The 20,780-nt window shown below is 35.7% G+C and overlaps 1 protein-coding gene across 6 annotated transcripts in view; it reads right to left on the bottom strand.

Moving 5' to 3' along the window:
* Positions 1-20,780, bottom strand: part of FucTA (glycoprotein 3-alpha-L-fucosyltransferase A) — a 301,606-nt gene that overhangs the window by 171,524 nt on the left and 109,302 nt on the right. For 5 of the 6 annotated variants that reach the window (XM_090414646.1, XM_090414642.1, XM_090414644.1 and 2 more), the window contains exon 2: positions 15,646-15,730. The gene's annotated coding sequence lies outside the window, so the exon portion shown is untranslated. Of the gene's footprint in view, positions 1-15,645; positions 15,731-17,178; positions 17,209-20,780 lie in introns of those variants that run through there. The other variant, XM_090414648.1, reaches the window with a different exon arrangement.

Consider the following 20,780-nt stretch of genomic DNA (forward strand, 5'->3'; position numbering starts at 1 on the left):
AATGACTACAGCGCACTTGTTTTGAACTGCAGAGTTTTTCAGTTTGGTACGATGGACGTAACTTGCAGCACATTTTCTGCATTTAGCCTGTTTCTAAATTTAGTTTTAGTAGATGAATACAATGAGAACGTCTTTTCAGAGATAATTGTTGGAAAACGTATCAAAAACTTCAGAGCTTGAATACAAAGTAGGGTAAAGCGAATGGGAAAATTAAAAACCTTAAACTTCCTTCCTAAAATCTCTGGCCATAAAATTTTACATATAATTGGAGATGGAGGCAAATGGCAACTACTCGTGTTAAGGTGTCTGCTGATTAAAAAAAAAAAACTGCTCGCAAAAAGAGCTATAAAACAAATATCGCATTCGATTCATTAATTTAAAAAAAAAAGTGAATTTTCCATCTTGTTTGCATACATTTTGCAATGTATGTAAATAAGATTCGCGGAGGCCTAGAATTTCAATTATGGAGCCCGCTTTGGGAAATCCTACGCTAATAGTAAACACTTTTACCACGGTTAACAATTGCCGCAGATTGAAGATGTGTCCTCTATGATGCTTATTTGCAAGAAATCTGTGTTGAAAACATAATTGCCTTTAAATTTTATCCAGGGCATTTTGCATTTCTTGTCGTATTTGTTCCTGTCATGGCCTTTTATCGTATCATCTGCTTTCCATTGTATTAATAACGCAACCAGGCACAAGCAGTAGATCAATGATCCATATGCAATCATCAGCTGCATAAGCAAACAGCTGTATAATTTATTATCCCGATACATACTCCTTTTTGCTAAGGTTTTCAGGATTTGTATGATACATTTACGTAAGATTTTTTCATTCTGCATATTTATAACAAAACGTTTCAATGAAAATTGGACTGACCCAGGAAATTATGTAAAGATCTCAAAGTTTCATCAAATCATTTAAACAGGTTTTGTTTTAAATTCAGGCGGACAAAAGTGCAACTAACGGCTTACTAATGCTGCAAACTTGATCAACGATCTCTCCATAATATTATCTTAATGTTATAAAATAAAAGTACAAAACAAATATTAAAATTTCCATGCCAATTATGTGGTATGTTTTTAAAGTGATTTCCATCTTCAGATATATTACTGCTCATTAACTCTTTTCAATTCTGTTATTTCTGATTTTCAAAAAATCCTGGCAGTGGTAAAAACAAGCAAAAAAAAAAAATCATTAATTTTACTACCGAACTGTTAACAGAGTGATAATTAATAATAATTTATTCCAAGTAACACAGCAGACAGTCCGTTAAGGTAGGCCTGAATAACCTAGCTTATCTACTGAAACTTTTCTAAAACAAGAAGGGAAAGCGACAATGAAAGTACTAACGCAACACCCATATTAGTTACGAGATCAATTGCGATGCTGACAAGATAAGCGTGCTTAGAGTATTCGAAGCTGAGAAAGTGCTAATTCGCCATCCACATCGATCACTACAAAATGTTACAAGATCCTCAGATTTGCGCAATCTTCCTATTGGTTTTAGATTTCTACTTGCTTATAGTCCTTAAAACCAGTTGATGGAATTGTAGATGAGACTTCTTCCCTCCCCTCACGCTGGTCAAAAGCGCTATAGGATGTCCCCCCCTTCTCTCCTCCTCCTATGAAATCTTATCTTCATAAAGCGAGACAACTTTCAAAATTTTGAAAAAAATCAATACCCTAAGTGCAACTATTCGCTATTAGCAAACTTTTGTTCAAGTCATTTTGTCGTTGATTTGGGGGACGTTATCCAGGATTTATCTTAATCAAATAATCATGATTATACCGGTAATACAATCATCAGTGCAAGATTTAAGAGCTGCTGTGATCCCGAAGCTACAACTTTTAAATTGTATCCTCATCATCATCATTCTGATATGTATACCCAGATGTACAGGATATTATGATGATTCTACATGAGAAATTTACATTACAGGAAAACTGTCGGTAGGAAATTAGTAAATTAGTGTGTTATTTCTCAGGACTCCAAATATTGTCAGATATTTTATTTCTGTCTTCTAGACCAGTGCTTCCCAAACTTCTGGATGTCAGGGTCCGCTTGGCAAAAATTAAAATATTTCATGCCCCCCCCTCGAAAAAAAATCGTAATAGAAAGATATATTATTATAATATTTATTGTATTTATATTCAATACAAAACATACACATCGAATATTGCAAAAATCAAATGCATATATTACATTTTTTGCCTCTTACCGTTTGGTTCTGAAGACGATGCGGGCTGTTCTGGTAAAATATGAAATACTGTCCTTTTTTTTTTTAGTCTATTTCTGCTTCTTCTGATTGTTCGTGGGATTTTTTTATTTATTTATTTATTTTATTTTATTTTTTATCAGCCACTTATCCATCTCAGGGTTAACTTTTTTAACGTAGAATAGATCAAATAATATCACCACTTACCGATACTGGCACACCACAGACTGATAACATGAAATTAGTGAATATTACCTGAATAAGGGAATTCCCGGACCAGGAACATTTTTCTCTTTTGTGACTTTTCTCCCTTTACGGTAATTAAGCCTAACGCGAAACAGACAGCAAAGGCGGGTTATTAAAACGTGCATATGATTGGTGCGGTATTAACAAAAGATCGCGCAACCGAAAGACAAAAGCATAGCTGACAATTGAGTTGAAATGCTAACTCTCTTCAACCGAATTCCATATGTGAAACTGCCATAATATTCATTATATATATATATATATATATATATAGAAAGTATTTTACCTTGGGTAAAATACTTTGGATCTGTTTGCTTACTTGGGAAATGGAGTAAAACCAGGTTTAAAATAGCTTGGTATCTTTAACATTTTTTTACCCAAGGTAAAATACTTTCTACATTTATATCTCCTCCTGAGATTTTTATTTAATAAGGTTAAAACACCTTATGGTAACTTGTTCTGGTAAAATACTTAAGCTCTGTATTACTAAAATCTTGATATTTCTAGCCTGGCTCCCACTGATGAGACCTCAATAAAGGTCCAAACCGGTCTGGGTTGTGGCCCCCTTGCCTTTAATGCAAAGCATCATACATCTCCTCCTGGAGATGTGCTTTGCATTATGGGTAAATATTAAGATTAGTGATCAGAGCTTATGCTACTTTTACCATGAGTTGCCTTGGTCTTGCACTACCTGCAGGGTCAGCTAGACTTTCATTACGTGCAGGCGCAAACTTGACTTGTCTGTTTGCTTACTTGGGAAATGGAGTAAAACCAGGTTTAAAATAGCTTGGTATCTTTAATATATATATATATATATATATATATATATATATATATATTACTTAGTTTTAACACTTTTACGGATTTTAATACGTTCGGTTGAATTTTATTGCTGCCTTGGGAAATCGAACTCGCACATATATAATTAATAATAATAGTTTTTAGTTAGATACTGTGTTTGCCCATGCAACATATGGTTTTGTTTCTGTCTATATATATATATATATATATATATATACACACACACACACACAGCATAGTTTCTGTATGAGGGGACATGTGATTCATTAATTAGTGTTTTTATCCCAGTTGTCTCTAATTGCACTATTTGCTGAGAAATATATTACACAGACTCCTCATACCTTATTCACTGGCATAATAAAAGTACTTGTTTTTATTTCCTCTGCAGTATAGTGGCTGTTAGGGAGGGCGTGTTGTTTACCACTGCAAGCCAGTTACTATCTCCCCACATGAACTTGTTTAAGCTTTTTTCATGTGTGAAGTATATGCGAAACTTTTATTGGTAACAGAAAACTAACTCGTATGGCAGTGATAATATAAAACGAGTTTTGATATGTATATAAAGTCAATATCAACAGTCACTGATTAGGAACGCCTGATGAAAGGGACAGGAAGATTTGGAGCTTCCCTGGAGAGCATTCGAAGTAAACACAATTAACCACTGCTTTGAAATGAAACATATGAATAAGCAATATTTACTAATATTCATTAAGCGCCGAAATACACAGGAAGCAAAGTTTGTGAACCAACACCAATGTGTGAGTTTTTCCATTAAAATATAAAAAATAGCAAAAAAGAAATAATAAAAGTTAAATACGTTTCTTTTAAAATAAAAATAAAAATCTACTTAGTCTTAAAGCATTTTAAATTTGTTTTCATTATTTCACGGCCCCTCTCAACAAAACCTACGGCCCACAGTTTGGGAAGCGCTGTTCTAGACCGCTGTCTTAATCCACCTATATCTTGGTCTTCCTCTGGGTCCTTTTCCTGCTATCCTGGCAAAAAAAAAAAAAAAACAGCCTTTGCTAACATTTCCTCACTCATTCTGTTTAAGTGAAAAAAAATACCACCTAAGATTATCTCTGCTTAGAAATTCCTGAATGCTAACAACAGCAAGTTCTTTTCTAATATCTTCGTTTTTAATATAATACTGCCAGTGATGCTATCTGTTCAAATATAAGCCTTCTGAGAAACATGAAGCTCTCAGAAGGCTTATATATGACTTCTCTCTCAGTTAATAAACATTCGGTTGATTTTCTACTACACCAGCTTTGCCAATTGTCTATTTTTATGTTGAATATGCCATCTTTACTAAAATTATGCCTGAATAGATGAAATGTTTTACATGTAGGTTCTACATGGAGTTGATTTTTTAAGTCTCTGCCTCTTTTCATTACTAATTTTTATACCAAATTTATTACAGCAGTTATTCGGTTTAGTTAGGGAATTCTGCAAATTTATACTGGATTTATTAGGGAGTACGTCATCTGCATAAAGTAAGGAACTGATTTTACATCTCCAATTTTGATACCAGGTTTAAAGCCACTTTCCTTCATAATGCGATCCGCATAGATGAATAACGAAGGAGATAGGGTGGTCAGGAGATTAGGTGTGAGACAAGGGTGCAACACGATAATGTTCGCTCTTTCTTGTCTCACACTTGATTTAACATCAAACCATTTCCTGACCCTCCTTCAGTTTTAAGCCCAGTGGTCGGGAAAACCTGGGTTCCATTTCCTGTCTATGACGTCAGGAATCTTTATCAGGTGTTTTCGACTAAAGGTGAGGTATCCGGTTTCATACAAAGGTGGAAGGTTTTCATTCCTCAAAACAGCACACCTGAACACAGATCTACAGATGGTGAGCACTTCGGAGAATTATGGTAGCCGACAACAGCCCTCTCCCCCTTCCCCGGTAGGATAGTGGGTAACTTCTGACCAATAAATACCTCATCTCGAATCCAAAATCAATATTGGTATTCTGGATATCCCCATATTCTAATTCTAACAAGCTTTTTTCGTATCTAAAACTTACAAATATCTAAGTTTTATAAGTTTATCTGAGGTTTTTCATCCTGCAAGCAGGCAAACCGGCCCCGTGAACGCACAGGGATACAATCAGGAATACTTAGAGGCATAGGGTTGACTTTATCCTCGTATTTCGGTTACGAAATCCAAGCATGCTTGGAAGGTTGTGGGCCTTAAAGGCCTGTTAAAGCCATTGGAATAGGATAGTAGTTTTATAACACTTCAGTAATGCTCTAAGATTTGAGTAAAGAGTCAATGACATGGTAAAAAACGAAAGTAGGCTATATTAGCTATTAAAATAATAGTTTATTTTAGAAGAGTAACATGGGAATTTTCCCAGAAATAATACCTATTATATAAAATTAATAAAAACCAAAATCCTTACCCCACCACCCACGGTACTAATGTACTATAGGTTTACAAACTCAGGGAAGTCACATAAAAAAGGCATGTTCTTTGAATCCAGTTCGCTTCCGAAAGAAAAGAGAACATCTTGGATGCTTATGTGGGAAATACCGTGAAGGTCAGAAGGTAAAATATCCTTCGATTTTGCATGCATTCTGTGTACTCACGCACTTCAGGATTCTATTTGAACAGGAGTAACTTATTCCCCGTTTGCAAACATTTGTGGATAATTCCACGTCAATGTGATAGCAGCAAGGAGTTATTCAACCTGCAATACCAACGTACTATCGACGGGTTGAAGGAGAGAAGAAAAAAAAAGCTACAGGCAGGAAAACAGTGTAGAGAATGAATGCTAAATAGCATCATGGGCGAAAATAATCGATGCCGTCCTATTTGAATTGCCTAGAACAGCGCTTCCCAAACTGTGGGCCGTAGGTTTTGTTGAGGGGGGGGGGGTGAAATAATGAAAACAAATTAAAAATGTTTTAAGACTAAGTAGATTTTTTTTTATCTTAAAAGAAGCGTCTTTAATTTTTATTATTTATTATTTCTTTTTTGTTATTTTTTAATGTAAAAAATCATTCATTGGTGGGGGTTCATAAATTTTGCTTCCTGCATATTTCGGCGCTGAATGAATATTAGTAAATCTATGCTTATTCATATAAGTTTCATTTCAAAGCAGAAATCTAAGAATTGCAGTTTCAGATATTTCACCTGATATTGGTGTAGCAGTATCGAAACACATCCATCACATTAAATTGTTATTAAACTTCTATGTTTTTAATTCTTTCTTTATTACTAATCGTTTTACGTTTCATGTGCTTGTACTGCAAACGTACAATAACAATATAAAATCTATCTGTATAAAAATATTAGATAATGTACCATGTCAAATGTGTATGTAAGATGCTAAAAATGTAATGTTTGCATTTGATTTTTGCAATATTCGCTGTGTATGTTTTGTATTGAATGTAAATACAATAAATATTAGAATAATGCATGTTTATATATTACGATTTTTTTTTCGAGGGGGCCGTGAAATATTTTAATTTTTCCAAAGGGGTCCCTGATATCCAGAAGTTTGGGAAGCACTGGCCTAGAAGACAATCACTTACAGCAGTGTTTATTATTGGAGACTGCGGAAACCTACATAATTTTTTTTTCTAGGGGTCATTAAGGAAATTTTTATAAAAAATTATAGGAAAGTTAATTATGGCAATGAATAGTTAATTATGAATATTATTAATTGTGAAAATGTTAATTGTGAATTTTTATCAAATTGCATAACTGTCAATTTGATAAAAACGTTCATAAAATGCACAAATCTTAATGATAAATATGAGCTTCTTTCGAACGACAAATTATCAGTTTTGTGTAATATTTATTAAAGTTAGTGGTAAAGTAAATGTTAAAGTAGACGTCATTCATCTTGGATTATCGTGAAGTGGATTCTCACCAATCACTGCAACAGAACAGGATCCAAAATGACATTTCAGCCGAAGGCCTGTGTTGCTATGAAATTGTACCCAGAAACTACCAAGTAATCGTTTACTTGATAGCTACAGAAAACGAATTGTTCTTCAGATTTCTCACTGTTGGATTGAGGAATAATCCACATCAACAGAAAAAGTTTGGTGGTATTTCACCGAAATTTTATGGATAGAAAACGCACAAAAACCTTCAACTGTTTTATTGGGGATTTCGTCATAAAGAAAAAAAAAAGGAAATCTAGATCGGTAAAATAAATTTAATAAATAATTACAGTAATATTAAGACTTTCACTGCGCAGTAATAACTGCTTAATCACGCGCATTAGCAAAGACAGAAATCGTGCCACAGCACAGTTTCGCCAAATATTTTCCTCGTTTACTGTATTCTCCCCCCCCCCCCACCCTTCTTTTTCCACAACCTACGTATAATACAAGTTAATCTTATGCTGTTGGGAATCCTGACAAGATTTCGCGGAACCTAATTTAAGTAACACTGAATTGCATTATACTTAAGATTACTGGAGGGGGAAGAAACCAGAAGGATTTGGCCAATTCAGGATTATCTGAAAGGCAAGTGAGAACAAAGGCATTTAATCTAATACTCCTTCTACCGCCACCCAGTAATTTCTAGACATGAAAATCGTAACCTAGCCTGTCAAGGTTTTCTTTAATTCGTCTAAATAAGCAAACAGGCAAGAAAACACACGCGTTTGGTACATAAAATAATCAGCAGCCAAGAGTAACTGCCCTCTCATAATATTAATCAGATTAATATGAACACAAGTCTACTTGGCAGTTATTGGCCCTTGAGCCTGTACGTTAAAGAGAAGTAGAAGAAGAGATCTCAAGTGTTCCGATCACTACAAAAAGATATTAGCAAAGACTTTGATTGATATTAGCTACTAATATTAGCAGCTGTACAACTGGTACCAAAACTGTGGGTGGAAGTAAAGAGTAAGTCAAATGAGCAAAACTGAATCAATTAATGATGATGTGCCTTCATTATATCAGGAAAATTCTGGAATTAATATTATCCCCCTAGAAGTTCCTCTCACACAATGAGGAAATGCTCTTAAGCAATATTTTTGTGTGAATGTTTGAGAAATCTCGAATACTTCACTATAAAACGGTTAAACTTTATTTCTGGAATCAGTGAGACTGGTTCCTATCCGACTTGCTGATTTACTTCAAGTTCTTTGCATTTTGAAGCATATGAACTACTAATAAGTAGTTCGAATCATTCCATCAGTTCTGCATCAACTAAGTGAAAAAGAGCATCTTCAGATCACCTCCCCAAATGTAAATTTTAGGATTATTTAGCAAAGCATGATATGCGTCAGCTGGATTCAAACCATCTCGGTTATATACTTTTAATCAAACCATTTGATTAAAATGTTTTAAAAATTTGATTAACATAGAAAATGTTAAAAAAAAAAACATTCCATTTAATCAAAGCGGAGTTAATGAAATTCCGTTTTTAAAATGTATATTAAAGTAAGAAGTCTTATCAATTTGTTTAAATCAAGCTATTTTTTGCATCAAAATCTTTATAAACGAAACAAAATTTATGTCACAAATGATAATAAATAAGTAAACAATGTGTACGTTTTTTTTTTTTTTTTTTTGCAAAAAAAAAATTGTCCTTAAAGCGAGTAACTCAAAACCGTTCCAACCAGATCAAGTTTAGTCCTACAATAACATATCGCCTTCATTATTTGAAAGTAACAAAATTATACAAAAAACGTTGTTACAATTCAAATACGACTGTTTTAGATTTCGAAACTACTACTACTCTTAAACAACTTTGTGTGTATGTGTGTGTATATATATATTATTTGATTCTCAATATTTAATTATATTCGTGCATAATACAGAAGTAGAAGCCATTTGTTATCTGTAGTAGTAAAGAGCACCTGCCGCAGATGTCATCCTTTAAACACACACAACCAAATATTCTTCTGTTCTTGTTCGCAGGTGAACACTCACACCCGTACATTTCCTTGTTCTTTTATAATGGAAACAATACGGTCCAGAGCACAGACATGACTAAATAAAACAAAATAAAACAAACTCGTCTGCGTTATAAATAGATAAATGCATGTTAAAGAGAATAGTTCACGCAGTGGTCCTTGCACCCACCCAGTGCGAGTGGATCAAAGGTTAAACAAACAAGGAAGGTGTACTATGATCCAACTTGAGATGCTTGTCTGTAGCAAAACCGATGGGTTTATCTACCAAGTCGCTAAAGGCTGGCGGAATTAATTTTCAGGGTAAATTTGCGAAGCACCACAGTCACTTTAAGCTTGTTTAAGAAAGGAAAACGTTTACTTTCACTATCTGAGTGGAAACTTTCCTTAGAATTTGTAGGCGGATGGAAATTAATCTTTACAATATGTCAGATATTATACAACAGTTTATTTCGGATAAGTCTTAATAATGTACAGTAGGTTTTCTACCTTCCCTGGGTGGAAGTCACTAATATATATAATTGCTTGAGCGCGCGTAAAGGAAATTTAGAATTTATTAAATATCCCTGTATACTCGTATTAAGCAAAATATGTAGGAGTATTTAGCAAATTCTAGTTTCCTATATATGTGTACAATCGTTATGTAAAAAAATATATTACATAAAAGTATTGCTGATTGATATACTCTATATATACACATACATGTATCTATACTTTTGTCTACGTTTTTTGTCTCTTCATTGTTTTGAAACGTCCAATGTATTTGCCTTCAGGAGACAACAAATTTGTTGGACGTTTTAAAACAATGGAGAACCGGCTTACCAACCCAAAACTCGGGGGGGGGGGGGGAAGGCGCCAGGAGGGAAGAGCCCCGCTAGTGTGTGTGTGTGTGTGTGTGTGTATATATATATATATAAATCAGTTTTTCCTGTTTGTTTGTGGCTTATTCAATCTGAAACACAGGGCGCACGATTTTTTTGTTTTAATGTTTTATGTTTAGAAACTTAATAACAAAACCTGAACTAATTAAGGTTTTGGTTGACGGAAATTAAGGCATCAAGATCCAGATAATTACACTGGATTATATGAGATTAAATAAATTTACACTCAGTTTTGAGGACGAATCAATTCTCCCTCCCCTCCATTTAAGTAGGACGAGGCATTAGTTAGTCATCTTATTAAAGACATAGCTCGCCATTAAATGTCATTGCTTCCTTCCTGCTCAAAAAGCATTTATCCTGAAACATTAATCTTCTTAGCACAATTTTTGTGTCTCAGCACATTAAGGATTCCATTTATATACTGCGGCCTCAAATAGTAGCAAAACTTACAGAACATAAATGACTCCGCTATAGTTTGCTTATGTTCAATCGACGTCAGTTACGCTAGATGGAAACTGGGCTTTCAACGGAAATTACTGCCATTAACATCTACGGCTAGTCAAGCTGATGTGCGTCCGCAAGAGTCGGGAAGGAATTAAGCGCCATGCTTAGTTCCCACTGTTCAACTCCAAAACAACCTCTTTAATGGATTAAATAACGATAATTAGATCCTTGGAGGCGATTTCATTTAACCTGCTAATACAATGGCAGAGATGCAATAATGAAACCGAAATATGAATACGAATTTACTTCTGCTGCTGCGTGTCATCCTCAGATGGCCACCGCATCCAACGTACTGGAGGGGAAGGGGGATAAAGAATAACAATGATTATCTGAGTAGTCTCAAAAAATAACTGATGGCACTATCCCCAGAATAAGTTTTTTTTTTTTTTTTTTAAATTCAAATTTGGCCTTTACGGAGAATTAAGGAGTTGAATGGCAAATATCGTATACAAATGTTTTTTGATATTACCTCGGAACTGTTTAAAATCAGTGATGGAATGAAAAATATTCTGCTCTGGCAATGACATCGCAGGAAATCTTGTTGTAACAAAACTAGATTAAGAATATGATAAAAATAAATAAAACATACTATATGGAGGGGGGAAAACTTATTGGAATGGTGATTGGATCTTAGATTTAAAAGCATTATTATGATGTCATCGTTCAATTTTCTATAATCTAATTCAGACAAAGGAGAGAAAAAGAGTGCGGAAAAGCTAAAAGTGGAGGATGGCATGAAATTCCGGATAGAATTAAAGAAGTTATATGATTTTCTGTAATGGATATGAAAATAAAGCACGAACGAGAGGATTTTTTTCATTTGTGATTAGACCAAACTAACAGATAGAGAAAGGAGCCATTTCATTCACATAATTGAATGATGTATCCAAGATTGAAGATTACCCGCAAATGCACACTATAGAAAACTGCAACCACTGATCACCAAAGAATTTATTCCCCCCCCCCCCACACACACACGTTCATTAAACATCCAGGATTCTGGAAGGATTGGAGCAAGTGTTGGCCAAAGGAGCAGATCGTTAGAGCTTTTCCAGAAAGAATACCGTGCGGAAGTTAAATCCGCACATAAATCAGGCACTCAACATCGACGGTGAAACATTCCGGCAGTCGGAACAATACTACGATGTTATTCTTATGTTTGCATCCTTGCGAACGGAAGGAATCCACAGAAATTCGAAATATCTCCATCACTGGGAGATATTTGGGAACAGAATGAGCTGACGCAATTTAAAACGCGAACTATATGGTTTAGGCCATTCGTACTCATCTTCTAAATAAAGAACGGCTTTACTTTTCAACACACAACTATGAGGCAAGTAAAGCATATCTAATAATCGGGTGTTCTGCTGATTTGTTTATTTTGTGGAGAAGAAACCTCACTTGACAGAAACTGGGCAATCAGCTAAAAAGGAGCATAAATAATCCTTGCGCCATCGGATTCGATCCCATTTTTTCCCCAAGAAAATGTCACTGTCCTTTTCTTCAAATTATGAAGACAAGGACAGTGACACGAAGTTGCCATACTTAGATACTATAAACGTTTTATTCTACGTATACCCAAAGAACGTATTTTCGCTATACAGGAACTGCACTTTATTAATGCATTGCTTATTTAGCTTAACTTTGCAATAAAATATTCGTGTTTACATGAGTGAAACTAATTTTCTATCAATATCAAAACTCTTGTGTCTTATCTAGTGATTTATTTAACTCGAAATCAATGTAGGAAAGAGTAGGTCCGCTCGAACCTCTTCGTAAAAAGCTCATGAATGAAATCAGATAATTATAATGAAAATTCGGTTTATCAAACATTCATTTTAAGCAGTAGTTTCGAATCCCTCGACCACAATGCAACATTCAAGTACAAATACTCAGTTGTTCCACTGACAGGCTGTTAATGGTACGAAACACCAAGACAAAAGTGGAACTAACCTCATCCTTCAAAGAGGTCTTGTGTGATTAAAAAAGACAGATTAACATTCTTTAGCATTTGACGAATCAAAGTAGAACTTCTTAACCACGTGACATCATGGAGAATTATTAATTATGATGGATAATATGATTATCTTGTCACAGCACCATCTTTTATCCACAAACAACCCGAGCAATTTCGATTGCTTGCATTCCCTTCACCCTATTATCATGACAGTCACGTCCCCACAGAGCATGAAAGACATTCACTTATCTTCTGAAACTTAAGTCGCTTAATATTTGATTAGCCTTCATCCGTGACCTTGTAGAAAGCGTGAAAAATCTGTGGCTGGAGAAGAAAGTGTTTGAAGATCCCGCTTTCCTGCAACTTTTTTTTTTTTTTTTGATATGCTGTTGCACCATGTGACATTGCAAGGAGAAAAAAAATTACATCGAACACGGATATTAGAAACAGCGAGTTCTTCCACAGCCTGCTTCTCATCCAAGAGCGTTTTTCCAGGAAGAAAAGCGGCTCTCGGAGCTGAAGTGATGTCTGTTAACTAAATAAAAAGTGACCGCGGAGTACGTCTAATATCAGAAAGAGGTGGAGATAAGCTAAGACAGAAGCAATCAAACATTAAAACAGTGATCAAGTCGGAACTAAGCGCACCCGTACTGATGCCACGTATATCCAGCAAATTATCTTATCAAGCACATTGAATTAGTAATGAGGAAGCTAATGATGTAATATAATAGGTTACCAGCTGCTTTTCCTCCAAAACAACGAAAAACTATGTATAATGCTGTAAAGATAATTGCGGCCATCGCCAAAAAGAAAAACGTTCAAATTTAATTAGGATAATTTCCGAAATAATCAGCCTGTCGTTCAACAGGTGGGAGAGTAATTATCTTACATGCATAAACTTTTAATCCCGAACCACTTGGCAAAGAGGATGTAGAAGAGGATAAGAGAAAAAAAAAAGATGCCTGCACACAACATATTCGGCTCATGCTCAATCTTTTGCTTTCTAAAAATCTTCATGATGGAAGCGCAAACGCATCTAATAATCATATTTAAGAGAAATAATTTTTCTCTCGCTTCTCACTGCTGAATTCGGAATTAGCCCACTCTAATTCACATTTATTTGCGCATGGATACGTATTCTATCAATGATTTGTCGATCGTTTTCGTATCTTTCACAATACATGTGCGCATCCGCTATAAAAATGTCGCTTTGTAAGCACTTTCGTGAATATTATTCAGTACGGGAACTAACGAAGTATGGGGTAAAGGTATACAAGGCCATCCATCTCTTGTTTCGAAAGAAGGGCGTATATTCATCATTATGCAACCGATTGTAATCAGTCGCACGATAATCAACTTAGATTTCCAGAGGACAAGACGAAAAGGTCGTTTCTAAATGGTTTGAACATCTTCGTGACGCGTGAGTCAGGTGTACGTCACTGTTCGTTTCAAAGTAATTTGCATTACATCAAATTTACACAAGCACTAAACATTACGCTTCATCCTTTGCGAGTTATCCTTAATTTCCTTTTCTTCAACAAGAATCACTGTTTCAGCTGTATTTGTTCCGGATTTCCTCCGGTCATGTTAAAATAACTGCGCTGTTGTCATTGCAAAATATGATTTCACGCTTTCCTGTCTCCTAGAAGTCTCAAACTTCTGGTACATATTTGTACTTATTACTTAAGTACATATCTGGTACATATTTCTTAATATGTACCAGAAGTCTCAAACTTCTGGTACATATTAAGAAAAAAAAAAAGCAACTTGTTGCATCCCGGATCTCTTAGTAACTTCAAATTAATAAGATATCACATCAGTGTTATATTTCAGCAAGTATTTTTATTTCCCTTTATGAATTACGAAAATATGCCCAAACCATTTCAGGGGAGAATTCACGAACATTTCTTCAATACCTTCTAATGCTAAAATATATTGGGAATGAATTTAGAAAGAGGCCAAGAGACATGGGGGGGGGGGGGGGGGAGAGATCCAGCAAAAAGAAACCTGAACTGGAATAGCGTTCATGCAGAAATAATTTGGAAAGATTTCATCTACCTGAAAGATGAGAGATGTTATCTACCTGACTTGACCATTTGTTAGAAATGTTGCAGGTAAAGAAGAATTTGAATAGTAATTAGTGATGATTTTAAACTGCAATGCAAATTAAGTATGAGAAAAAAATAGCACTTTCTTCTGTACTTTTTTTCCCAAAATACGAAGCCAAACATGTACTTGATATTTGTAGAAAATTGAGTATGTTTTTTTTTTGTTATTGTTGTTAACAGAAATGGAAGTTTCTTTGTAAAAAGCGCATTTTTGTAAATGTCGATTCACATTTTGCACGACTTGGTTTATTTTAGAGGAGCTACTCCGAAATAATCATAATAACACTCGAATTTCAAACTTCAGTGACTTGAAAAAGGTAACTTGTACCTTTGCAAGATTTTTTACTAGAAAAAATCTTGCAGAGAGAGAAAAAAACTTTATACATATTACTGAGTTGAGCTGAAAACGTCACTTACGGCGTGTGAAAAATTATTTGTTGTTGATATGCTAACCACTCTCCAGCCAAAAGGCTGCGGGTTCGAATCCGGCCATGAGCATGGATGGATGTTTGCGATTGTCCGTGAAAATAGTGCTGGTGGTCGGCGGTAGATGGCGCTGGTGATGAAAGTAGTTGCGGTTAGTGGAGTGATGGAGACAGTTGTGGAGCAGGTGCCCTCCCTCGATGAGTCTTTGGAGTCCTGGAGGTGTTATGTAATAATACATTACGCTTCATCTAGGCTGAAGTAAGTCATTGCCGTTAAGTAGTTTGAGAACAAATGGGTTGTTTGCTGTGCCTATGAACGTTGTACTCTCGTACGAAGTATTCTAGAATGTTCGCGTGCGAATTTTCCAAATTCCAGAACATTTTCTCAACTTAATATGATGCAAACTTTCAAAACGAGCATCTGTTCTTTTATGAAAGTATTTCATATAAGCGCCACTTTTTTTTTTCAAAGCCGAAATTTCTCTCTAGTAAATATTTTTAATAAATTATATCCCACGGTTATCTTATCTGTTACCTTACTTTATCTTCTCATTGAGCTTGTGCATATATTTGAATACGGAGAGAGAGAAGAAAAAAATAAATTCAGCGACTTACCAGCATCTCGTCCACTTGGTGCAACTGGAATGAAGACTGAAGATATGCTGTTTCGAAACAGCCAATTCAGAAGTGTGCCATGAACCTGCAGAACGGTAGAGAAAAAGGATAAATATAAAATTGATAAATGACTGCTAATATCTAAACTACATAATTTCTCTCTCCAAGAATGGGGTATGTAGAGGGAAAATATGTGCTACATAGTGCTATTTTTTTTTTTTTTTCATTCTTAGGCATGGGAAATAATCAGAAAAATGAACAGCTGGCAATCACCTGCACTCAGATCAGAATTTCAAATGGTGCTAGTAGGTGTTGAGCTACAGAAAGTGAGGTAATTTATTCAAGTAACAAGATATAATACAGGAAAATGATCCCGTCCTAGCCATAACTGAAGAACACACACACCACAACCTCTACACTTAATATTCTTCTGGACATCAGATTCCAAACAAGTTAAAAATCCTCCTGACAGCACTAAAATGGGTCATCAAATACGCCCTATTTAACCTATGCCGACTCAGCACGTAACCTCATTATACTAAACCATAATTATAGTAGAGGCCTCGTCAATGAAGAGTAGACAGAAGTCCATGATTAATTTGGAAAGTGAATTCGTAGCATTAAGAAACGAATTTTAAGATGCACTGTGTAGAGCATCATCGGTGCAGTTAAGACGAAAGACCTTGGAGATCTTGCAATTCTACTTTAAATGCTGACACCGTGCACTATACGACCTCTGAGTGACAGTCCAAGGATTCCCAACTAGAATAAGTCATGGGGAACTTCACGAAATAGTATTATCCTACACAACCGTCAAGGTAGGAATCATAAACTGCGCGTCAAATGATCGCATGTCCCAGTTCTTAAATAATCAGTGAAGGTTATTAATGCTTCACTGATTCGTTTCTAGATGGTGACGGAGTTGTCACCTGACTGAATCTTATTTCTGAAAATTCCAAGAATATTTACTTCAGCCTAGAGATCAATGTGTGTGTTAAAGATACACAAGTAATTTTTTTAACTTGGTATCTTTAACATTCTTCTGGAAATAACTTGTCTGTTTGCTTACTTTTCCCAAGTAAGCAAACAGAAAAGTTATATACACACACACACACACACACACGGCAGTGACCTTTACTTGTAGCAGACACACGAAATTGTTAGACCTGAATTAGATATTCGAGATTTCCTCTTCCAGACAACGCTGGTACATAACTTAAGTAGCCACTCAGTTCCGAATGAGCATTTCGGAAAGATTTAAATTTATGAAGAGGAACGTCGATGATTCCATAATATCGCGACAATGGCTGAAATAGATGCACTGGCCTTAAAAAAATAAATAAATAAATAAAATGTCTTTAGGGCAAAGATTCTTGAGAACTTTCTTTTCCCATCTTTCGAATAAAAAAAAAATTATATATAAAAATTGGAACTTTAACTTCAGTTGCTTTCAGAGCTCACAAATTGGAAAGAAACTTTCAGACCAAACCGCAAAAAAGTAAACCTTACATATCAATGAATGCGCCCACATACAGACTAGTTTAGCCTTCAGGCAGAGTTCGTCTAAGCGTTTCTCTTCCAAAAGATTTTTGCTGGAGAATACCGAAACCTTCGTACGCTTCCCTAGACTTCATATACAACCCTCCCCAATACTCTCAACAGAAATTTCGACAAATTTCAGAAGCATTCAACCATCGCAAGAGAACTGTGCTCCAGATAAACTATCAAACTGTTCGAGATACGCCCGAAGCATAGCGATAAACGTGATGTCTAAACCCCCTTGTTATTTCCCAGAGTCACGGACGTCACCGGTGCACATGGCATGGGCTAGCAGTAGACGAACGTTCAGAAAGTGCCTCGCACTATCGACTAAAAAGACAGATTGGATAGTGGGCTACATACAGAATAATCCAAGGTAGGGGTTAAAAATGAATGGTCTACACGAGGTCTCATACAATTGGATAGCAATTCTTTTTCTTTGCTTATATATATATAAGCAAAGCAATATATATATATATATATATATATATATTGAAATGCCTGTACATGTCAGAATCTGACATGTACAGGCATTTCAATTAACACTATTTACTTCTATAAACTGTAACAAATCATCCTGTATTTGTGCTGAGTCACTGTTGATATTTTCATACACCCAGCAATAATAGTTAACATTTATCAGCGCCACTGATATTTGGCTTCCTCCTCTCTGCATTCATGTCATATAAAAATAGACTATTAAAAATTAATTGTCGCTGGCGAAATAAAAACAAAGTCATGCTCCAGATAGTAATCTTTAAATGCTTTCGAAATTGGACAGCTTTCAAAAAACACTGTTTCGTCTTTGAGATCTGTAAAGCAATAATAAATATTTCTTTTTATCTTAGCGTTTGTGTGTAGAAGAAATTTTATAGTAAAACTATTCATCGTTACCGAAATATGAAGCTTATTCAGTTGCAAATACGATCGCCTAGAAAATAACTAATGCATTACCGACCAAGTAGTTGGTATAAGAGAACAGAAATCGAGGGCTTGTTTCCTGATCATTAAATTATCGGTATAAGTTGGATGACAGAGTGGCGAAGTCGAACGTTTCATCAACTGGCCGTTCGAAATCCACTCTGACATGGATGTTTACGAATGTCTTTAGATGGTACGTGAATTTCATCGCTAAATGCAATATCATTTCTGTACAATGGAGGGCTTGAAAAGTACGATGTTTAGTATTTAGAGCAGGGATTATCTGATTCATGTATCCCTCTATGGCGCTAATGTGCAAAACATCCTTTCGTGGTTTTATATAACAAATAGATCGTCAATCTATTTGTTCATTCTTGTTTTAAAAACGTACAAGTAGTCGTCGAACTTATATGAGCACAGAAAAAATTAACTTGTTAGTTTTAGTAGGTATCCGTAAAGAGAAGGGTCATTATCCATTATGCGGTCCTTAACGCGCAATCCCCAGTCCCCCCCCCCCTCTCTCTGCAGGAACAAACAAATTTCCTTTAGTTTTCAGGTGTAATAAATTTAAAAACTAGTGAAAATAGAAAACGTCTTAAAAACAGTTCTTTAAACAGCTTCAGTTCTTTTCTCCTGCAAAACAAGCAGATTTCTATATTTTTGAGCGTTTCAAGCAGAAAATTACAGCGATTTCAGTCACTCCTGTCGAAAACAAACTACCTACTTGCAAAATTTCCAGGTACCTGAATTTCATGGTGGGCACGCGTGCGCGCACACACACACAGCTTATCTCTTGAACATTAACTGCATTCAACTAGATGCCATTTTGCAGTGTGCAGTTTTTTAGCCAATAAACGAGGTCACAGTTCGCTCAGTAGTTTTGTATATCGAACGCTGCTTGCACAAACAGCTTTCCAGATGGAAGCGTGTTCTGCTATTGAGTAGCAATTTGTTACTTTGCAAGCTCAGAGTAGGCAATGTTGAAGAAAGAAGTCCGTAAAGTGGACATTTGTCCTAAGATACTAACAAGGTAGGAATAAAATACTGAATAATAGGACAGGAGGAGCCTACGCTACTTGAGAAAGGTGGCTGCCTCAACTCGCTAACAGATACTGGAGGATGTGTTAGATACAAGCAGTCACAAACAATCCCAAATTTCTCAACAAGTAGGAACTACACGAATATTCACTGAATAGCTGCTGTTTGTTAAGTGAAACACACACAGAGTGTGTGTGTGGTTACAATTATGAACTTTGGAACTGGTAGCTCAACTAATTGGGGTTAGATTAGGTCCATTTCAGATAATCACGATAATAAACACGTTTTAAAGCGAATAATATCGGAAAAACAGGGTAGCAGCCAGCACAAAGCCTCGACCTGAATCAGAAAGAACAGAAGTTTTTTAAACCCAGCAGGGCAGCACAATGCTAGCATTTTTTTTTTTTTTTTTTTTTTTTTTTTTTTTTTGTTGTTGTTGTTCCCAGAAATTAGTCTTCCATGTTGCAGTTAAGCAGTTAATCCGAATATTGAGGGATACGGAGTTCTCTTCTACATAATCTTTTGGTAGGTGGACTTGTCAATGTGATTAAGCGCTGTTGAAAGAAAGCTTAAGTCATTTTATGGAATCAAAAAAGTAATTCTGAAGTGTACAAGACAATTATTTTTATTCGAAAAAGTGCGACGCTTTGGCACTTTACCAAAAATAATTGACATCAGATTCGTGTCCATAATAAACACTCCTTATCCGTTTTTGCTGCTGCTCATTTCCCGAAGAATCGCTCCACGTACGACTGCAATACGCCACCTTCCTCAATTTAGTCGGAAACCAGTCCAGTAAACGCAATGCGCATTTATTTGCGTCGTAACTTGAACGGACTGTGTCACAGTCAAAGCAGTCATCTTAACCCGGCACACATTTAAGATTGTTAAGTCGCACGCTAGACTTCAGTGCAGTAGGACGGTGAAGGGGAAAGAAAAGACGCCAACGGAATTCCGAACGATTCAGAAGTTGACGTTATTTATTCGCCGAAGAGGAAAGCAGTCGTAGAGAAATGGATCTATGGCGTCGGAGACACAAAACAGTGTCTCGACAGTGGAATTAATTGGCTTATAGTAGGGAGGTGATTAGAAAAACACAGAAAACTCTTCCGCATAGCGAAGCCCCGTTTTAAACATCTCTTTAAACTTTTCCACATGTGGTTCATTTAGCTGTTAGTCTGAGCATAGTAAAAGTCGGCTGGAAGCGACGACTGGTGCTTGAATTATTCCCAAATAAACATTTCATGAAGTGAAATGTTTCGCCATCATGATAAATAATTAAACGAATTAACTTTTCAGTTTTTTCCCCTGAAAAGTAAAGTGAGAGCCTTATGGGATTAAATTCTTTCTTCGTTGTTATTTGTCCTATATATCTCTTGGTCCGTAAATTCTGGTATTTCATCCGAAAAACAGCAAACAGGCCAGAAAGAAGTATACATTCAATTTATAGGCATAGTACATGGGCCACACCTTAATTGCTTAGAAAATAAAAACCAAAAAGTGTCAAAGATATTACGGTAGAAAAATTGTGAATGCTACAGAAGCAATTTCTTATGCAGTACATTTGCTGCTTATTTTCCTCAGAACTCAGTGGATTGTTGGTCTTCCACAGGTGTGCTATTTTATCTTGTCACCGA

This window comes from Typopeltis vanoorti, chromosome 25, assembly GCF_054136105.1.
Source record: "Typopeltis vanoorti isolate ZY-2024b chromosome 25, IOZ_Tvanoo_1.0, whole genome shotgun sequence".
In the NCBI taxonomy this organism is placed as follows: domain Eukaryota; kingdom Metazoa; phylum Arthropoda; class Arachnida; order Uropygi; family Thelyphonidae; genus Typopeltis; species Typopeltis vanoorti.